Raw genomic sequence first — 17,670 nt, 5'->3', positions numbered from 1 at the left:
GGAATTTTCAACGGAACTTGACACTAACAATCACTCTGCAAGTACTGACAGGGATGATGTCGACGGCATATTTGAAACTAATAAGTTAATTCAGAATAAAATTCAAACAATTGAGAATTGTAATGACACTGATAGGCAGGACCTTTTTGCGATTTTACAAGCACATTCCACAGTTTTTACTCACAAAACAGGAACAATCAAGGGATTTCAATACCAATTTATTGTTCGTGAGCATACTAAATTTTGTGTTAGACCATACGTAATTCCAGCACATTATAGGGACCGTGTTAGAACAGAAATACAATCTATGCTTGACGAGGGCATTATTGAGCCTGCAGTAAGCTCATACAACAATCCGTTACATGTTGTTGAGAAGAAAAATGGATCGATCAGGCTTGTCTTAGATTCGAGACAAATCAATACTATCATTATTCCTGAAACAGACAGGCCGCAGACGATGGAAGAACTTCTTCAAAATTTTAATGGTGTAAAAGTGTTGTCTTCCATTGATCTCAGATCCAGCTTTTATCAGATCGAACTTCATCCAGAATGTAGAAAATACACAGCTTTCCTTTGTTTCGGCGTTTGTTATCAGTTTCGGAAACTTCCCTTTGGTTTGAACATTTCTTCAGCAGCATTCATTCGCGGGCTAAATTCCATATTGCCTGAGTTCTTAAAACGTCACATCACCTTATATGTGGACGATATTCTAATAGCAGAAGCTTCATGGGAACAACATAATCGCATCCTCAACAGTTTGTTACGCATTTTTGCAGAATCTGGAATTACAGTTAACTTGGAAAAGTCTGAATTCGGTCGGACAAAGGTGAAGTTTTTGGGACATATTATTTCTTCTAAAGGCATTCAGCCGGATCCTGAAAAGTTAGAAGCAATCAGAGCCATTCCAGTTCCATCCACAAAAAGACAAGTCCGCAGTTTTCTAGGTCTCGTAAATTTTTACCGTCGTTTTCTGCATATGCAAATTCTTGTTACACCAAAACTTTGTTCTCTCACTGGAAAAAATACTATTTGGAACTGGGACGAACAAGCACAGTTGGAATTCGATTCTTTAAAAGAAGCGTTACTTCATGCGCCAATATTAGCTCATCCAGATCTATCACAAGATTTCTGCCTTAGCACGGATTCTTCTAAAGTCGGTCTTGGTGCCCATTTATTTCAAGAAGCCATAGAAAATGACATTACTGTTCAGAAAACCATTGCTTTTGCTAGCCGAGTGCTAACAAACTCTGAAAAAAATTATTCCGTTACTGAATTAGAAGCTTTAGCAATCGTTTGGGCATTTAACAAATTCCGTTTCTTTCTTTCTGGTAAACACGTAAAAGTATACAGTGATCATCGTGCATTACAATTTCTTATGTCTTCAAAATTAAATCATGACAGGCTAAGATGTTGGGCATTGTTTCTGCAAGAATTCCGCTTCACAATAGTCTACATTCCCGGCAAGGAGAGCATTGTTGCGGACGCACTGTCACGCGCACCGGCTGGGCTTGAGAAAAGTAACACAGAAGGCAACATTGAGAAAAATTTCAGTATTCTTTACATTCAGAAAGTCGCCTTTGAAAACTTCATCACCACATCTTTAAAGGACATTGCTCATGAACAAGATAAAGATCCGATTTGGAAAGACATCAAGAGCAAATGGCATGAAAAGACACACACACAGATTCGGCATTATTACCTGGTTAGAAACAACATACTCTTCAAACGCTGCACTGTTGATGACAAGCTATGTGTACTTTGCATTCCAGACGATTTTGTTAATAAGCTCATTTGGTACATTCATTTCAGCTACGCACATTTTGGTCCACGAAAATGTTATCATATTCTTCGAACGACTTGTTATTTTAACAATATGGAAAAGAGAATTCGAAGAGTCTTGTCTATTTGTAAACTTTGTCAAAAGGCGAAACCATCTACTGTCTCACATCGTGCTCCGTTGTTTCCTATCATTCCTTCTAAATTAAAAGAATTTGCTGCTGTTGATCTCTTGGGACCGCTTGTCAGAACATCTAATGGATTTTCGTACGTTCTAGTCGCTGTTGAACTTACTTCAAAATTTGTTTCTTTCACTCCGTTACGTAAAGCCACTGGACGATCTGTATCCAACGCCTTTGTTAAAAATTTCTTACGTGAAGTTGGACACGTTAGTAAAGTCATTTCAGATAACGGACCGCAATTCAGATCTGCTGTTTGGTCACGCATGCTTCGCAACCACAAAATCAAACCCGTTTTTATTTCGTTGTACTCACCACATTGCAACCCGTCTGAACGGATTATGAAAGAAATCAATAAGCTTTGCAGACTTTATTGTCACAGAAAGCATCAGCATTGGGACAGATATTTACACTTATTTCAAAACGTGCTGAATGAAATGCCTCACGACTCCACTACTTTACCACCTACTCTTGTACTGAAGAATGAAGAACCACCGAACAGAATCAGAGAGCTTGTACCTTTCCCGAATACACGTAAACTTCGACACAAAGACATAATTGATTTGGCTCTTCAAAATATAAAATCTGCAGCAGACAAAAGGAGAAAACTACACGGTAAAGCAAATGCAAAGAAGTTGTATATTGGTCAGAAAGTTCTCATTAAAGCTCATTCATTGTCACATAAGAAGAAACACTTGAGTCACAAATTCTTTCTAGTTTACAATGGACCTTACAGAATCCAATGTATACCACATGATAATTGCGTTGAAGTTGAAACTCTGCGTACTAGGAAGAGTAAAGGTTTACACCACATTTCACATGTAAAACCATTTATTGAAAGATAATCTGCTTTTTAACTTAGTCTTTGCCATAAAATTTTTCGCTTCACATTACTAATATGCATTGTCAGACTTAGAATCTGTTAACATACAACAATGTTTGAAGTTAAATATCCAATCAAGAACCAAGAGAACTTACTTAAACAGAAATGACGAATGCATTGTTATAGTGAACAGACGTCACAGTGTTATTGTGTGTGTACATTCTTGCTTGTTAGTTGCACGATTATGGAACGACTATAAGGCTTACATACTTAGAACATTTACCAGTACTGCTAATGAGATTTTAATGCAACATTTTGGTTTACTTGAAAATACATTCTGGATTTAAAGTACTTTCAGTGAGATACCAGATGGCACAGTGGTTAGTTTATGTGACAGCTACACGATTTTATCACGACGCTACTAATGAGTGACAATTTACAATGTTGCTTTTGCAGTGTTTCTGTTTTATATCTGCACAGTTTTTCTGAATTCTTCTGGAAAGTAAAACATGTTTTAGTAGTAACTTCTGTGGTACAGCAACAATGAGATTGTCTTTTCCGTAGCACAACATAACGTTACAGCACAGTACTTTCTTCATCACGGCAATAAGCGTAATAACTAAGATATCTATACATAAAGCATTTCGTTTTTGTTTATCATGAGGTAAGTACATTGACTTCTGCAGAACTTGGCTTTCGGAGGACGATAAGTACGACACTTCCACAGAATTATCTTACAGCAAGACGCACATTTAGCGCTACAGGACACGCATTTGAGAGATTTTGTACTTAAGCCATTTATTTTTCAAGATTTTTGAAATACAAAGAAAGTTTTCTGTGATATATTTCATTCTATTGCTGTAATCTGTAACACCTGAGGGTATAATTACATTTATCCTCAGGGGGGTATACGCCTACTTTGTGTACCATGTGTTTGGCAACCACAAGGAACCCTAGCTAATACGGTATTTGCTTATACAACTTTACACATCGGTACCATATTTCTCTAACACACAAATTACACAGCTATCTGATCATGTAACTGAGAGATAAACTTTTTTTATTACATCAGTGACAGATGTTTACGCAATTACACAGTTGGATAACTTCACACTTATGAAATTGTATTTTGTCTGTACTTTGTGAAATGCTCATATTTTTTCGGAACCATTGTGATACTATGAGAGCTTTGAATGATGTATTTGGTATGGATTCATGATTTTTAAAGTACGTTTGAGGCAGATGACACTTTTGACATGAGCAGAGAATTTTTTTAATTATTGGAGGAAGCTACGACGATTTTGAGATTTGACTGAGGTGTTATGATGTTATTTTTACGACGACGATGTGTATTATGCTGCTGAGGTATGTTTACGATTAATAGGTTGAGGCTATATGAGTTATTTGATTATGCTTCATATTTATAATGACGAAATATTGACGAGTGTCGATGGATACGTATATGTGTAATAAGGTAAGGAGTAATGAATAGTGGGTAGGGACTCTTGACTTGTGAAAAAGGATGTTGGAAACCAAGAATCGTACTTTAAGAGTTATGAAATGTGTGTAAATGCGTGAATGTATCACAATGCCGCCGAAAATTTTTTGGACAACGTTATATTCATAGGATTTTCTTTCTACAGATTTGCAACGCTAATTCTTGACCTGTGAAATATTTTTATGTGAGACTGTCACTGTAGCGGAAACTGGTGTCGTAAATATTTCCGTAAGAAAGTTAAGTGACCACCTGCACGTAATGCGTCGTGGGCACGCAGCTGTGTCAAACACCTGGAGAACAAGCCATTAGGGTGTGCCTTTCCGGAAGCACAGGTAGAAAAAAAAAGAAAAAAGGCAGGCCTTTATCCTCGCCATTGGCATTCCTTTAGAGAAAATATTGCAAATGCGACACCCTCATTACTTCCATTAACCTTGCTATTGACATTCCTTTGTAGAAAGCATCGCAAATATTACACGCTCATTACCTGAAAACATATGATTACTCGTACTTTGTGCTAATTACTGCAAAGCTTATGAATTGATGGGAAATATTCGTACATCTGCACACCTGATTATGACAAGTGTCTTTCTATGAGAGTTGAGAGCTACTGACTTACGAAATGCCACATGACTATTGAATGATATTTTTATGCTTTGCTTTTCGTAGTTGCTTATTTCACTTGATATCTGGTTTCCAGCTGTGTTGCAGCATTGCTTTTATAAAATAAAATGCATTTGCTAATGTGAACACTTTCTGTCAACAGATCTATTAAATAATTATTTTATGATCCACATTCTTTAAAAAAGGAGCACTTGGAAAGGAAAGAACAATAAGAAGGAACTAGTAACAGTAACACATAATTTTCTTTTCAAGTACATGGTAATATTTCTTTTTACAATCAGTTGTTGTGGTGCACCACTTTAATTACATAGATATTAAGATGTGAATATACATTTCCCTTATCTGCATTGTTGTTTTTACTGTAATATTTTTTCTGCTTGAGCTTTGTCATGTATAGATATAAGTTTTATATTTTTTATATTTTTTATATTTGCTGCTGCTGTTTGCCAGGCATAGTGCTACTGAATTTTAAATTGTGTTACTCTGTTAAGCTAATTTTACTACTGACTTATTTTTCTTGCTACTGTACATTGGCTCATATTAGTTGTAATGTTGCATTGCTTGGTAATTTATGTTTACTGTAGCTTGCTTTGCAATTTTCCATTTTTTTGCATTGCTGTTTGTGTTAATTTGTTATGTGCTGCTGCATTGCCTCGTCCCTTAGTTTAGTATCTGAGCTCAGTAGATTTAAGTTGGCTTAAGAGGAGACTATATAAGAAACTAACTATTATAAATTTATAAGAAGTGCATTGAGAAGCTATCAGAAAATGGTCTGGCAAAATAAAAAGGGTACTGTACAGTGGAGAAAAACTATTATTGACAGAGGATGTGAACAGAATACAGAAAGCAGAGAGAAAAACTATTTTTGACAGAGGATGTGAACGAAATACAGAAGGCAGGCTTAGATAGGACTTTTGGGAATAATGATGAATGAAGGGAGATCTCCAAGAAGCAAAGAAAGTTTTGTTTGCAAAATACTGCAATGAAACAAACCCTGTCCTTTCCTTTTGTGTTATCCCACTATGTGTTTGGGTACCCTTGTGTATATATGTTCTTCCTGTCTTTATATGTTTACCTCATCAGACTTTTGTTGTAGAATTTTTCTCATACTCAGCTACATGAACTATGATGAGGAATACTGTTATCCTCAAATATAATTTGCATTAATAATATGTTATTTACTTTGTAGAGATGTTAGACATTAATTCTGTTTTGTTTTAATGCTCATGTGTAAAGTTGATGTTTCAAAAGTTATTCTGATCTTTTATGTATTTACTTATGTCATAATTCCTGTAACACTGATGTATATGTTTATTTCTATTCTTTTGTAAAGCCCCTATTACTACAAACGTTATCTGTATTATTATGTTTTTAATGATGTGTTTTGTACCTTTGTTATTGTATTCTTATGTTATAAAATTGTAATTGTCACCAGTTCATGATATTATTAACTTGTTAGTTACATTTCACTGGACACGTTTCTGTTGGTCATAGTATATGGACAATATGTGAGAAGTAGGGACTGATAGTGTTTGCACGTGTGTTAATGATTCAGCAAGGGACTGGATAACAGCATTGCTGGTTCTAATGACAATTTCAAAAACTTTGTGAGTGCACAAGTGGTGGTTTATAGACTTGCTATATTATCCGCAAGACTCTTCAACGGTGATTGTGCACCTGCACAGTCACAACAGATGGCTGCTGGCTATCTCTCCAAGGACTACAGTGGGTCTGCATCTTTGATGACCCACCAGTACCATTATCTCTACAAGGACTACAGTGGGTCTGCATCTATGATGACCCACCATGCCATTATTTCTACAAGGACTGCAGTGGGTCTGCACCTCTGGTGGCCCACCAATACCGTAATCTCTACCAGGACTACTGTGGGTCTGCTCTGTGATGACCTACCTACCAATACTCTTCAAAATTTCGACTGACTCTGCTGTGGGTTTGCTCTGTTGTGGCCCATTACCTGTCTGCATGTCGAGAGTCAGCACTGTCTTTCCGTTGGAAGGACAATACTACTTCTTCAAGACTGCATGGAAATCCACTACTTCCGTGTGCATTTTCTTTTACTGCTCAGACTTTGAGAAAAACACTGCTATTCTCCTGTTATGTACGATTAGGACTGTCTTTATGGACTGTGAGACAATTTTAGCTTTTGACCAACATTGTATCAATAAGTGTGTGCATTTGATTTCTTTGTTATTGTAATTATGAAAAAAAATTTTCAAATCTGTATTGGCCACTGCCCAATCCAATTTGTAAAATTTTTTGTGGGGAGCATGGGGGCTATGTAAGTAGGCTGTTTAGGTTTTTTTATTGGTAACGCCACCTCTGTATAAATATCACTGGCTGTGCTGTGTGCAGTCTGTGGCTGCTTCGCATTGTTGTAATACTCGCCATTGTAGTGTTAGGCAGCTGGCTGTGAACAGCGCGTAGCGTTGCGCAGTTGGAGGTGAGCCGCCAGCAGTGGTGGATGTGGGGAGAGAGATGGCGGAGTTTTGAAATTTGTCATGAACTGCTATATTTATATATGATGATATCAAGGTAAATACATTGTTTGTTCTCTATTAATATCTTTCATTTGCTAACTATCCCTATCAGTAGTTAGTGCCTTCCATAGTTTGAATCTTTTATTTAGCTGGCAGTAGTGGCGCTCGGTGTATTGCAGTAGCTTGAGCAGCGAAGATTTTTGTGAGGTAAGTGATTTGTGAAAGGTATAGTTTAATGTTAGTCAGGGCCATTCTTTTGTAGGGAATTTTGAAAGTCAGATTGCGTTGCGCTAACAAAATATTGTGTGTCAGTTTAAGCACAGTCATGTATAAATTGTTCAAAGGGGACGTTTCAACATCACACTACTGCCTAGCCTAAAAAAACCCATGTGCACGTCACATGTACTCTGCTACCCGAGTAGCCGCTTACTTTGTGTAGTGCACCCCTGACCTATCTAGGGGCGTCCTACAATTCCGCACCCAATAGCGCAAGTCTAGAAATATGCAGCCAAGACCGTCACAGAGTCGACGAAGCCTCTGGTTGAGACCTTACACTCGGCTCCAAACCAAAGGACCCCGATCCACTCTGGGAACGATGCTGCAAATAGAGAGCTCTGCTTGCACCCCGGTGGGAGGCCAGCGGTCTTCACCAAATCCGCCAGCCACCTGTACGAACTGAGGATCGCCTCGGAACCCAAGCGACAGGCATCATTGGTGCCGATGTGAGCAACTACTTGCAGACGACTGCATCCCGTACTCTCGATAGCCGCGGGCAAGGCAGCCTCCACATCTTGGATGAGGCCCGCCGGCAGACAAACCGAGTGCACGTTGGAATTCTTTCCAGCCCTGTACGCTATTTCCCTAAGGGGCTCCATCACCCGCCTAACGTTAGAGCTCCCAATAACTAGCAAACCTTTGCCCCCGAGTGCCTGCTTGGGCCCTGCTGAATGATAGGATGAACGGACGAGGCCAGCTGTACTGCCTCCACATTGACCCTCCGCCTCGAGCGACGCGAACGCGTAGCAGTCCGCCACTCACCCTGAGGTGAGGGCGGCCCCAGCGCGCCTGGTACACACTAGATGAAGGTGCCTCGGCGGCTGAGTCAGCGGACGCAGCAAGATACACCTGGGGTGTCTCAAGCGACGCGCCAGACCCTCCGCCATCGCTGCACCTCGAGGCAGCAGCCTGAAGGCGGCTGACCGTGGCCAACAGGACGCTCAGCTGCTCTCGAACCGCGGCCAGTTCCTCCTGCGCCCGCACACAGCACGTACACACCCTAGCCATCCTACTGCAATAATGATAATTATGGATTACTAGGAAAGAAGGGATAGGAAATGATCTGACAATATAACCCAAATGGATAAGAGACGTGTCTGCCAGCGCTAACTATTAATCGCTAAATTAAATTGCTGGTGATGATTACAAAGGGACGTTAGTGAATAAAGGACTGGGAACCCCAAAGAGCAAAAACATGGCTGTGAAATCACTTTAAAAGTGGCTGGTCAGTTAATATGGAACAATGTACCTGTTATTTTGTATGATTCTCTAACGCTATATTGTTGCAAAATTTACATCAATTTTGTGATACAAGGTACAATGAGATCGCAAGCGGAGATGAAGTGGCAAGGTGCGGCCCATCTGATCTCCAGAAAGCTACTGACTGTCCTCTGAATTGCTAAAGCTGCGAATCGATCGCTTCTTTCCAGTTCCAGAGCTCAATGTCGACTGCAGAATCCGACTGCGTCACCGAATTCCAAACATCGAACTCCTCTGTAAGCTTATGTCCCTATTCCTTCGTGATGAGAGTCCTCCAGAACTACAGTTTAAGTCAATCTGAGACAGTCATCTTATTCTGTCAATCAGAAAATAACAGTTTTGCTCTTGAAGGCTTGGCGGAACTTTCAGGAAGATTGTGAGGGCCAGCCTATGACAACTCCTCATTCCAAAAAGTTGTGACTACTGACCTATCGGAATTCGTCACACCCAAGGTTTCGAGCGCCGGCCAGCAAAAAGCCGTCCCACCAAAACTTTTTGTATCTCTCCTCTCGCAGTTTTTACGGTCGTGGCACTACTGCCACAGTGGTACGAAACAGAAGACTCACCTGCGGTGCCATCCTGTGGCTCCTGCTCAATGGTGAGATGTTACCTTTACGAATCGCGCAGCAGTGAGAGGGTGATTGAGTCCTTTTGGAGAAATCTTTGTATTCATATTCGCTGCTGTGGCAAGGTTTGAGGGCACTCACTAAACTCTCAGCACGCAAGCACCATCTTCCACCAGCGTTGCTAGTTCGGTCGAAGGTTCACGCTACCCTCAGCCACAGTGAATGGGTCGAGTGCTGCTACGGGGGAGCTCAGGCACGTCGGTGGCCCTGCTCCTCTCTCCCTCCGCCCCCTCCAACCCCCCTCCCCTCTCTCACCCGCCAACAAACTTATCGTGTGTCCGCTGACTTGCCTCGCCTGCTGAGGCTGCGGGAACCACTGGACCGTAATTCCAGTCCCTGCTGACTCAACAGTCATTTTAGAATCAAAATATATTTTGCATATTCGTTAGAACTCAAGGATGAAAGTGTCCTATCACATGGAGGAATAAAGTTTACTGGGTGAAAAAGAATGAAACGCGAGGCTGGCTACTGCCTTGACGCATTTCAACGTCCATGGTTGATGCTATTGACAAGTCTCTCAAATCTGTATGTATTTTATATCACAATGATTAATTTAGACATCACAGAGTATAGAACGGTAAAAAATAATACTCTTTAATAATAAATAACTGTAATTCTAGAGTAAACAGTTATAGTTTAATGAATCTTACAGTAAAATCTCATGCGCAATACGTGTGATGGGTAATTCCATTTTCTTGAGCTCATCACCTCTGCCACTGCGGTGAGGTGCTGACTCAGCCTTTTCAGGCAGGCCGACGGGACAACGTGAAGAATTCAATAGAATGACAGAGGTATACACAAGGACTTGGTGCCAACTGAAATAATGTTCGTATTTGTGTGTGTTTGGGAGGGGATGGGGAAGGGGGAAGTGCAGTGCAGTGTATTGTAGTGCACTATGGAGAGTATATATGTGTAGTGTGGTCAGTGGCTAGCAATGTGATACAAACGAATAATGTGAATGTATTTTCTTTTTGCATTAATTGTAAATTTGTTCCAAGAGAAAGAAAAAGCGAAAAACTGCACACATCAAAAGTAGCAACACAACAAGTTTATCTAAATCGACACGAGAGAGTATCGCTGGATGCATGACTTAATTTAAAAATGTTTCCTTTTTCAGTTACGACGACTTCTTAATCTAGACAAGTCTAGTTTCTCGGAGAGTAGTTTACAAGTACCTGATGCTTCGAGATCTGACCTGACACAATAGAAAGACTGGGGCTGCGCTCTAGGGTACAGTTGGCTGTGGTGGTAAGACACATTTTGTCTACAGACATGAACAAGTATTTTTTACGCGAGTCTGTGCACGAGCCACGTCGTTTTGCCTTAATCTATTCCACTGAAGCAAAAATAAGTCGCTTTTAGAGCAGATCTCACTTTCGGAATCATAAAATAATTGCGGCAGCCCAAATGAAACACGGACTGTAGCATTATAGGTACCTAGGATTGGTACAGTCGCACTAATAGGAAATTCTGGAGCATTTTGTCCTTGAACATGGTCATTGACCTCAATGGTCATTATGCGATGATGAAGCTCATGCATCACGTCATCAATGACAACGAATTCCTAATGTCATAAGCCTTATCACTGACGTCACCTTTATCAGCGGGAAAGCATCAATCTCCTTAGCTCTAGACGATCACAGTGCAGTATGAAAAAATCCAAGCTGGCGGAAACAGTGCAATTCGTTAATGGGAAATTTTAAACGCTCTCCCCTACCCACCCTCTGTCTGCAGCCACCGAAAAAATTCGCTATGAAGGGAACAAACCAGCTGTGTCCTTTATGTCCTCTCCCTCTCTTCTTTCCATCCAATAAGAGTATGTTATTGTTGTTGTGATCTTCAGTCCTGAGACTGGTTTGATGCAGTTCTCCATGCTACTCTACCCTGTGCAAGCTTCTTCATCTCCCAGTACCTACTGCAGCCTACACTCTCCTGAATCTGCTTAGTGTATTCATGTCTTGGTCTCCCTCTAGGATTTTTACCCTCCACGCTGCCCTCCAATACTAAATTGGTGATTCCTTGATGCCTCAGAACATTTCCCACCAATCGACCCCTTCTTCTAGTCAAGTTGTGCCACAAGCTCCTCTTCTCCCCAATTCTATTCAATACCTCCTCATTAGTTATGTGATCTACCCATCTAATCTTCAGCATTCTTCTTTAGTACCACATTTCGAAAGCTTCTATTCTCTTCTTGTCCAAACTATTTATTGTCCACGTTTCACTTCCATACATGGCTACACTCCATACAAATACTATCAGAAACGACTTCCTTACATTTAGATCTATAGTCGATGTTAACAAATTTTTCTTCTTCAGAAACGATTTCCTTGCCATTGCCAGTCTACATTTTATATCCTCTCTACTCCGACCATCATCAGTTATTTTGCTCTCCAAATAGCAAAACTCCTTTACAATTTTAAGTGTCTTATTTCCTAATCTAATTCCCTCAGCATAACCACACATAATTCGACTACATTCCATTATTCTCGTTTTGCTTATACCCTCCTTTCAAGACACAGTCCATTCCGTTCAACTGCTCTTCCAAATCCTTTGCTGTCTCTGACAGAATTACAATGTCATCGGCGAACCATAAAGTTTTTATTTCTTCTCCATGGATTTTAATACCTACTACGAACTTTTCTTTTGTTTCCTTTACTGCTTGCTCAATATACAGATTGAATAACATTGGGGATAGGCTACAACCCTGTCTCACTCCCTTCCCAACCACTGCTTCCCTTTCATATCTCTCGACTCTTATAACTGCCACCTGCTTTCTGCACAAATTGTAAATATTCTTTCGCTCCCTGTATTTTACCCCTGCCACCTTCACAATTTGAAACAGAGTATTCCAATCAACATTGTCAAAAGCTTTCTCTAAGTCTACAAATGCTAGAAATGTAGGTTTGCCTTTCCTTAATCTTTCTTCTAAGATAAGTCGTAGAGTTAGTATTGCCTCACGTGTTCCAACATTTCTACGGAATCGAAACTGATCTTCCCCGATGTTGGCTTCTATCAGTTTTTCCATTCGTCTGTAAAGAATTCGCGTTAGTAATTTGCAGCTGTGACTTATTAAACTGATGGTTCGGTAATTTTCACATCTGTCAACACCTGCTTTCTTTAGGATTGGAATTATTATATACTTCTTGAAGTCTGAGGGTATTTCGCCTGTCTCATACATCTTGCTCACCAGATGGTAGAGTTTTGTCAGGTCTGGCTCTCCCAAGGCTGTTAGTAGTTCCAATGGAATGTTGTCTACTCCGGGGGCCTTGTTTCGACTCAGGTCTTTCAGTGCTCTGTCAAACTCTTCAGGCAGTATCGTATCTCCCATTTCATCTTCATTTACATCCTCTTCCATTTCCATAATATTGTCCTCAAGTACATCGCCCTTGTATAGACCCTCTATATACTCCTTCCACCTTTCTGCTTTCCCTTCTTTGCTTAGAACTGGGTTTCCATCAAAGCTCTTGATATTCATGCAAGTGGTTCTCCTTTCCCCAAAGGTCTCTTTAATTTTCCTGTAGGCAGTATCTATCTTAACCATAGTGAGATAAGCCTCTACATCCTTACATTTGTCCTCTAGCCATCCCTGCTCAGCCATTTTGCACTTCCTGTCGATCTCATTTTTGAGACGTTTGTATTTCTTTTTGCCTGCTTCATTTACTGCATTTTTGTATTTTCTCCTTTCATCAATTAAATTCAATATCTCTTCTGTTACCCAAGGGTTTCTACTAGCCCTCGTCTTTTTACCTATTTGACCCTGTGCTGCCTTCACTATTTCATCCCTCAAAGCGACCAATTCCTCTTTTACTGTATACTTTCCCCCATACCTGTCAATTGTTCCCTTATGGTCTCTCTGAAACCCTGTACAACCTCTGGTTCTTTCAGTTTATCCAGGTCCCACCCGATAAGAGTATAGTATTAGAAAATAACCCAGTTGTACTAACTGGAAATTTAAAACCCTTTCCCCCATCCCCTGTTCTTCCCCATATCTCCAGCCAGTCATAGCACAGTATTAAAAAGATTGGGAAATAACCCACTTGTGTGAGTAGAAAATTTAAATAAAAAAGTCAGATGCTAATATTAAAGCGACGCATAAAACGAGGTCAGATTACGTTATAACTGATGTGGACGTCAAGCTATGTCCGCTTCCCACTCTCCCTCCTCCATCATCAGTATAAAAAATGTATGATGATGTAAACTGTGCCGTCCTAAAGCACCGATTGCGCACCGACCAGTGCAGCGCCACGAAACAGCGCCAAGAAGGCGCTGACCCGCACGCCAATAGAGAAAGCGGGCAAGCCGAACCTCTAGGAAGACAAAAGTTTAGCGCCCCCTGTCAGCGCTGACTTAACCAGCCGCCGATCGCTGGTCGGGACCAGTTCGGACATAGACTTTCAGAGCATCAGTACAAACAGGAAGACGACACACAGCCTGGGTCCTGTGAGCAGTAATAGTGGGTAAAAGTAATTGGATGTAGGAAGCACAGGAATCACATCAAGCCACCTCATAACGAGAAGTTATTTTGTAGAGATAAAATTTTCTGTTAATCTGCAAGTGTTACGTACAGATCATTTTGGGATTCCTGCCACTGACCATCGCAACTTGTTTCCTTCCTTGCTTGTGGCTCTGCTGATTCCCACAGAAGTCGACGCAACATCTGGCGCCACGGATTACAGGACCAATGCTGCCTTCGCTCTTCACCGCTCCATCACACAATAATCTTTCTCTCTTTTCTTTCAGAGGAACGTTGCTATTGATTGTGTTCTTTCTTGCAGGCTGTCCACTGCTCGTGATCTCACGGTAACGTTCTCGCTTACCGATCACGGGGTCTCGTGTTCGATTCCCGGCGGGGTCAAGGATTTGCCCTGCCTCGAGATGACTGGGTGTTGTTGTGTCGTCTTCTTCTTCATCATTCATCCCCATTACTGTCGGAGGAAGGCAACGGCAAACCACCTCCAGCCGGCCGGGGTAGCCGAGCGGTTCTAGGCGCTACAGTCTAGACCCACGCGGCCACTACGGTCGCAGGTTCGAATCCTGCCTCGGGCATGGATGTGTGTGACGTCTTTAGGTTAGTTAGGTTTAAGTAGTTCTGAGTTCTAGGGGACTGATGACCTCAGAAGGTAAGTCCCATAGTGCTCAGAGCCATTTTGAAACCACCTCCACTAGGACCTTGCCTAGTACGGCGGTGCGGGAATTCCCGCATCGTTCCCCTACGCTATGTCACAGAGTATGGGACTTCATCATCATCTTGCAGACTAATCGCAACGCTTCCACTATTTATGTCTTTTCATTGCTTATAATTAATTTATTTCAGCGCTCCTCTCATTAAAATGACCTGAAACTCGTGTCCTACACCACCTGCGCTTATGCCTCCGGCTGCTGTTGGCTTTCATCTAATGCAATTTAATCAGTTTCAGAAGCCCTAAATGTCGCAACTGATGACGGTAGTCCAGCAGCTCATTAATGCACAAGCCGCTGCTGCGTGAACTCCGGCACAACAGTCAGCCACATTCATTGTGCGCCTCGCTGCATTCCATCGTTCCAAGCTTTTAACGACGAGAGGAGTGGAACGAGTGGTGCGCTCAGTTCGGCACGTTCATTTCGGTGCTACGGATCAGGTGCAAGATACTGTGAAAGTTTCTTATTTCTTTCCAACGGCCGGCACAGGAGTTTATCACCAAAGTCAGAAGTTATTCCTGACTAGTAGGACAGAGTTGCTAGTTTTTGAAGATTTAGTTTCTGCCCTCCCTAAGTATTAGGAGAATCAGGTACAGGTTTCTGCATCTTGTTACAAGTTCTTTCGATTTCGTAAAAATCTAGAACAGACATTCCGCCAGTACGTCACTTAACTTCAGGGTTTGACACGAAAGTGTCGTTTTCAGTGTAGCTGTGGACAGTACTGTAGTGTCACAATGTTTCGTGATGCAGTTATGTACAATGCGAAAGACAGTAGGAATTGTGAACAAATTCTCAAACATTCTGATCCTACTTTTAAACGAGTGTTGCAGGTTACTGAACATCACGACTCTTGTGATAGCGTCGTGGAAAACTCTGAAGTCTCTCCCATATGCAGTGCAATGCAAAGTGACAAACAGGCACGGCCTTGAGACTGACCACCAGGCGCAAATAAGCCACCTCGCCATGGACAAAATAAACAAGAGTCAACGGGTGTGTGTGCTATGAAATCACGTCCCCGCTACTTTTCCAATCATAAAACACAAAACTGCGTTTCGCGAAACGCGATTTGCTTTGCTTGTGGAAAGCCAGGTCACGTACAGTTTTGTATGCTTTCGTAAGCGCGGGACACTTTCTCACTCAGTGAATGTAGTTTTTTCTAAACCAGCTGCCTTACTAGTAATCACCAAATTAAGGATGTGCCTTCACCCTGCCCAAGTGCAATGCAACGACACTCAAACAGACTGTTTGCGACTTCAATTAGACAATGGCACCTCCGTTACATTCCTTAATCGTGCCACTTATGAAAAGTCGGCCTCTCTACAGTTGCCAAAATCTTACATGCAGCTTACTGCGTATAACGGTCAGCAAATGCATGTCCTTGGTACCTGTCGTTTGCCGCCACATTCTGATCACACACCATCACAGTGGCATTGACAATTCTCCGTTGGCGAGACTGTGAAAGTGTTTTTGCGTTATACACTTTCGATTTCTTTGGTCTTCATATTCACGATAATGTACTTTCATTTTCTGCTTTCAACCCAAACGACAGTTTTTCTCAGTTGATTCAAGCGTTTCCTGACTTGTATTCTGAAGGACTTGGCAGAGCAGATAGTTTTCTGGCGCACATTACAATGAAGGACAAGGACCAACGTAACTTTTTTCGGGGATGTCCCGTCACTCACGCACTTAGAGACGAAGTCGCAAGTGAACTTAAAGAATGGCAAGACAGTGGTATTATTGCTCCTATCCATGCTAGTCGATGAGCTTCTCCCTTACTAATCTTACCAATGCCTTCTGGAAGGCTTGGTCTGTGTGATGAATTTAAATTCACAGTGAATCCACAAACAAAAATTGATACTTATGCGTTGTCTCGCCATGAGGAATTAATAGACAAGCTTGGTGCAGGCTGCTATTTTTCAAAACTTGACTTACACTATGCGTGTTTGGAAATTCCGCTAGATGAGCAGTCTCAGAAAGTGTTTGTGGTCAACACACATATGGGGTTGTTCAAATTTTTTCGCTTAACGCTGCTTAGAACAGCTTATTGCAGAAGTTCCATTCTATTCAAATTACTTTCACGATATTGTGGTGTCATGACGTACACCAGAAGAACGTATCAGCAAACTTCGTACCCTTTTTCAAGTACTTTCAGCTGCAGGTTTGAAGAGTCACCTGGACAAATGTGACTTTTTTCAGACGGAAATTCAGCAGTTAGGCCATGTTCTTAATAGCGAAGGTGTTCATCCCCTTCAATCACTTTTTCCTTACGGACTCCAGGCCCCACGAAACGTGACGGGATTGCAGTCGTTTCTCGGTAAGTTGACATATTATATCCGGTTTATACTCAATGCAGCCCAGATCGCTGTTCCATTGCATTGTTTGCGCCGGAAGAATGTGCTTTTTTCTTTTACCAAAGAGTGTCGGGCTGCATTCCAGAAAATAAAAAACGCCTCGTTGAGTGACAGAAGCCTTGTTCATTTCGATCCCTCTAAGGCCGTGGTTTAGACAGTGAACGCTTCTTCGTACGGGATCGGAACTGTGCTGTCACGCACGGTGAAACGTCCCCTTAGAAAAATTATAAATGACTGTGCTAGTAAACCTCTTACGTTATTTGATTTTCAAACAGCTGAGCAAAACTGAACGTACTCAGACATTTCGCTCTTTACTTATTCTGATCAACACTAAACTGACACACAATAGTTTTTTAGCGCAACGCAATCTGACTTTCAATGATGCCTACAAAAGAATGGTCCTGACTAACAATAACCTATACCTTTCATGAATCACTTACCTTACAAAAATCTTCGTTACTCGAACTACTGCAATACAGCAAGCGCCAATACTGCCAGCTAAATAAAAGATTCTAACCACTGAAGGCACTAACTACTGATAGGCATAGTTAGCAAATGAAAGATTTTGATAGAGAACAAATAAT

The sequence above is a fragment of the Schistocerca serialis genome, chromosome 6 (genome assembly GCF_023864345.2).
Source record: "Schistocerca serialis cubense isolate TAMUIC-IGC-003099 chromosome 6, iqSchSeri2.2, whole genome shotgun sequence".
NCBI lineage: Eukaryota > Metazoa > Arthropoda > Insecta > Orthoptera > Acrididae > Schistocerca > Schistocerca serialis.
This window is presented reverse-complemented; position numbering follows the sequence as displayed.